Genomic DNA, 6,000 nt, shown 5'->3' with positions numbered 1-6,000 from the left:
GTTAGCTTCCTCAGTGGCGATCTAAACAAACCAGTTCCGAGTCTATTTTTTTTTATTTGAATATTTTATTTTACTGTATATAATGGTACAGCCAATGGTTATTACTAGAACACTTTTCAACAATACTTCCTATTTTTCAATTTTATATTGATGGATATTTTGACAGTAATTTTGAAAGACACCATTGACAAAATCACTCATCTAGTTCACACATTTTATTGCCTGTAGTTTTATTTTGCTGGATACAGTCATGTAAGGAAATGAGGAAATGAAGTCATGCTGTTAGTACTAGTCAAATTGTTGATAACTAATACTTAAATATTCCTTCACTCCCATTTCGCTGGTATACCAGTCCACACATAACTACAGTAGTCATATTTTTTATGTTTTCTACTGTTACTACGTTCGAACTGCGCTTGTGTTTATTTATTTGGATTTTTTTTTTTTTTTTTTTTTTCATGGTAAGAATGTGGTATATTAAACTCTACCCTCTATCCTCACTGGTACCACTGCATTACTACCATGTGTACATGTTCCATGAGGTTCTCTTCTTCCCTGCCTTAAGACAAGCCATCCATTACAAATGGATTACTTACTGCCCTTAGACAGATATACATATATGGTAAACATTAATGCAAAAAACATGGGACAGTTAACATGTCAGGGGCATGCGAGCCTTTTGCTACAATGGGTGAATCATGGGCATAGATTGCTGGTCTCTCTCTCTCTCTCTCTCTCTCTCTCTCTCTCTCTCACTCACAGCTAAAACAGTATGTAAATAGAACTTCACCACCAAGCATGTCTAAAGACCAAGCATGTCTCACATAAGCATGCACTGTATTACATAAATAAATACTTTCAATGAATCACTCAGTTTATTGTCCAAAATTACATGGATTTCCCTGAAAAATGTCAAAAATATCTTTTCATTATACTTTATCAGTTGGACCTTTGTTATTAATATCTTTCGATATTTCTGAGGAAGACAATAAAATAATTAGGACTTTTTTTTTTACGTAGGAGGGACACTGGCCAAGGGCAACAAAAATCCAATAAAAAAAAAGCCCACTGAGTTGCCAGTCCCAGAAAAAGCTCCAAAGTGTTGGTCAAAAATTGAAGGATAAGTGTCTTGAAACCTCCCTCTTGAAGGAATTTAAGTCATAGGAAGGTGGAAATACAGAAGCAGGCAGGGAGTTCCAGAGTTTATCAGAGAAAGGGATGAATGATTGAGAATAGAGGTGAGAGAAAGAAGGAAGTCTTGTGCAGCGAGGCCATGGGAGGAGGGGAGGCACGCAGTTAGTAAGATCAGACTAGTAGTTAGCATAAAAATAGAGGTAGAAGACAGCTAGAGATGCAACATTGCAGTGATGAGAGAGAGGCTGAAGACAGTCAGTTAAAGGAGAGGAGTCGATGAGACGAAAAGCTTTTGATTCCACCCTGTCTAGAAAAGCGGTATGAGTGGAACCCCCAAACATGTGAAGCATACTCCATACGTGGACGGATAAGGCCCTTGTACAGAATTAGCAGCTGGGAGTGTGAGAAAAACTGGTGGAGACATCTCAGAACACCTAACTTCATAGAAGCTGTTTTAGCTAGAGATGAGATGTGAAGTTTCCATTTCAGATTATAAGTAAAGGACAGAACGAGGATGTTCAGTGTAGAAGAGGGGGACAGTTGAGTGCCATTGAAGAAGAGGGGATAGTTGTCTGGAAGGTTGTGTCAAGTTGATATATGGAGGAATTGAGTTTTTGAGGCATTGAGCAATTGTCCCAATCAGAAATTTTTGAAAGATCAGAAATCAGGTGTTCTGTGGCTTCCCTGCATGAAATGTTTACTTCCTGAAGGGCTGGACATCTATGAAAAGATGTGGAAAAGTGCAGGGTGATATCATCAGCGTAAGAGTGGATAGGGCAAAAAGTTTGGTTTAGAAGGTCATTGATGAATAATAAGGAGAGTGGGTGACAGGACAGAACCCTGAGGAACACCACTGTTAATAGATTTAGGAGAACAGTGACCGTCTACCACAGCAGCAATAGAACGGTCAGAAAGGAAACCTGAGATGAAGTTACAGAGAGAAGGATAGAAGCCATAGGAGGGTAGTTTGGAATCAAAGCCTTGTGCCAGACTATCAAGAGCTTTTGATATATCCAAGGCAACAGCAAAAGTTTCACCAAGATCTCTACAAGAGAATGACCAAGACTCGGTAAGGAAAGCCAGAAGATCACCAGTAGAGCGGCCTTGAAGGAACCCATACTGGCAATCAGACAGAAGGCTGTGAAGTGATAGATGTTTAAGAATCTTCCTGTTGAAGATAGATTCAAAAACTTTAGATAGGCAGGAAATTCAAGCAATAAGACAGTAGTTTGAAGGATAAGAATGGTTACCCTTTTTAGAAACAGGCTGAATGTATGCAAAATTCCAGCAAGAAGGAAAGGCAGATGTTGACAGACAGAACTGAAAGAGTTTGACTAGGCAAGGTGCAAGCACGGAGGCACAGTTTCGGAGAACAATAGGAGGGACCCCATCAGGTCCATAAGCCTTCTGAGGGTTTAGGCTAGCGAGGGCATGGAAAACATCATTCCAAAGAATTTTAATAGGTAGCATGAAGTAGTCAGAGGGTGGAGGAGAGGGAGGAACAAGCCCTGAATCGTCCAAGGTAGAGTTTTTAACAAAGGTTTAGTGAAGAGTTTCAGCTTTAGAAATAGATGTGATAGCAGTGGTGCCATCTGGTTGAAATAAAGGAGGGAAAGAAGAAGAAGCAAAGTTATTGGAGATATTTTTAGCTAGATGCCAGAAGTCACAAGGGGAATTAGATCTTGAAAGATTTTGACACTTTTTGTTAATGAAGGAGTTTTTGGCTAGTTGGAGAACAGACTTGGCATGGTTCCAGGCAGAAATATAAAGAACATGAGATTCTGGTGATGGAAGGCTTAAGTATCCTTTTGTGGGCCACCTCTCTATCATGTATAGCATAAGAACAAGCTGTGTTAAACCAAGGTTTGAAGGTTTAGGTCGAGAAAAAGAGTGAGGAATGTACACCTCCATGCCAGACACTATCATCTCTGTTATGCACTCAGCACACAAAGACAGGTCTCTGACATGGATGCAGTAGTCATTCCAAGGAAAATCAGCAAAATACCTCCTCAGGTCCCCCCAACTAGCAGAGGCAAAATGCCAGAGCACTTTAATCTATCACTATGTAAAAGTCATAAAGCAAATAAACTATGAAATTAAATTAACAATCAGATCAAGAACATAACATTATAGACTACTAAATAGAATCAACATAATTTGGAATACAACAAAGATAAACACTAAACAGTAGATATTCTCAAATTATACAATAAAAAAAACATTTACTTTAATTTTTATCAATGAGACAATCTGCATTTCTAACAAGATTATTTCTAAGCTCTGAACACATACAGCCGTCACATGAATACAGACCTGCTTGTGGTCAAGTCTCGGAGCTCAAATTATGCTTCCAAGAGGATCCTCTCTTAAAATATAAACAAGGTTGTGATTATGTGAACTTCACTACACTGTACCTACAGAAATTTGAGACCATACCAATACATGAAGGCTGTTCACCTCCACTCCACAATAAATTCCAACTGTGTACTATATTTGAAGATCTGGAATGGTAGATATCCCAGAAAGGGTTAATACATATACTTTATGAGGAATGTCAGAATATGATGACCTGTGAGAAATACTACCAATGTGTGGGTAAAAATTCATATCTGGCATTATGTTAATTTGGATATGGCTTCCACAAGTAGGAGAAATGCTACATATTTACTGTCAAAGTAACTTTAACACAAAAATTAGAAGGGAAACATTTTTTATAGAATCTTATCTAAAACAGGAAAATGAGATGTCACTGATTTTCTAACACCATCCTCATGGAGAGAAAGGTGAAAACAAAGGTTAAGGACCAAAGGACACTTATGGTGCATGATACCACAAGAAAAAGAGTTATTGATTCTAAATTACATTATTTTTGTTCCAGACACTTAAGTACAACAGGAACAACTCATAAAATTTCATTATCTGGATAAGGATGTTGATGCAAAGGATTCATGAGAAAAGAAGTAAAGACACTGGAGGCCTCAGAGCAAAAAAAAAGAAAAAAAAAAAATACTGCATGAAAAGATAAATCAGAGATAGAATTATACAAGTTTGTTACAATGTGATTATGTTTTTCTTACCAGGTAGCAGTATTGTTGCATTGTCATCAACTTAATCACTGTTTTGCAAACAAAAACCACATAGCATGACAACTAACATAAAAAAAGAGTACACTAAGCCCAACTCCTATATGAAAAATATTCCATTTTGTTAATCTTACCTTAAAGTAGTCACAATCTGGGCAGTGATTATAAGCATTCCATATGAGAGACATTGCTGTACATGTCTGTGTGAATGAGCAAGCTTCATCTTGATACAAAACCACACTGATAAACACATTCAGCACAGCTGTTCACTTAGCTAAATCAAAAGAAATATTTGTAGTCACCTATTTTGGCATTTCTTTTAAAGAATTTATGAGATTATGATTTCCTTAATATATTCCATCAATATATCAAAGTCCACATTTTACTGCTCCTGAAACACAGGCCTGCCACCTGGTGAGAGCCAGAAGCAGCTCACAATAAGATTTATGGTCTCCTGACGTCATCCATGGATATCATATCTGAAACCTAAAGTAATAGGGAGAAGCTGAAATAAACCAATGGGAGACTGTAAGACATGAATATCAAAGTAGAATATCTTAAACTAGCACCGTTTGCGGATTTTATTGCACCGGGTTAAACTTTTCTTGTGTGTCAGTTCTGCATTTAGGAAGATTCATTCAACACTAATTGGTAACTGCCAAACTTGATGGCGAACTACTTTTAGGCTTCTAATTAATTATGTAGAACTTTGTTTATACTCATTATATAATGACAGTGTTAGTAAAATATATTAATGCAAAGTTAATGAAGCACAATAAAGATATAATGTAACTATATATATATATATATATATATATATATATATATATATATATATATATATATATATATATATATATATACACACACACACACACACACAGTAGGGTACACAACAACGCATTGTCATTATAACATACAACTGCTATAACACACTAGAATTTTAATAGAAATTTAATCGGAATAACAACCTAAAACTCAAAAGACTAACTCACCAGCTGTGCAAGCTGTTGTTCATCTATTTTCCACCAGCGCCACCTTCTACCTTCCTTCAGTAATCCACCGCCTCCACCTCTAATAGTAACAGCCAAACAAGCTCATCCACACAATAACCTAAGGTTAGTTTAGGTCACTCTATGTAGTTGTTCTATTATCTCAAATACAGTACAAATGTGCTAATTTTTATATTTTTGTTTTTTAACTGAGGAATTTTTCATATTATTTTCTGGTTCCCTGGACCCAATAACTTTTTTCCCATAGGTTCAGTTGCCATAATGGACATTTGCCATAACGAATGCTACACTGGAATGAATCGTATTCATTGTCATGTACCCTACTGTGTGTGTGTGTGTGTGTGTGTGTGTGTGTGTGTGTGTATATATATATATATATATATATATATATATATATATATATATATATATATATATATATATATATATATATATATATATATATATATATATATATATATATATATATATATATATATATATATATATATATATATATATATATATATATATATATATATATATATATATATATATATATATATATATATATATATATAAATAATAACAATGTTGATCCTTTTCCTATCACATATGGAGAAGTAACACTGGAAGAGGAAGCCCAGCAAATCACAAGACATATTAACTGAGAATGTGAATGAGACTTGTAAAAAGGGTCACACCTAAACTCATTTCACATAAATTCACTCTATGAGTTTTTAAGAAATTATCTAGAAATAAAAACTGTACTTAAAAGGAAATTTGTGAGC

Source organism: Scylla paramamosain, chromosome 20 (genome assembly GCF_035594125.1).
Source record: "Scylla paramamosain isolate STU-SP2022 chromosome 20, ASM3559412v1, whole genome shotgun sequence".
Lineage (NCBI taxonomy): Eukaryota > Metazoa > Arthropoda > Malacostraca > Decapoda > Portunidae > Scylla > Scylla paramamosain.
Note: the sequence above shows the minus strand (reverse complement) of the source record.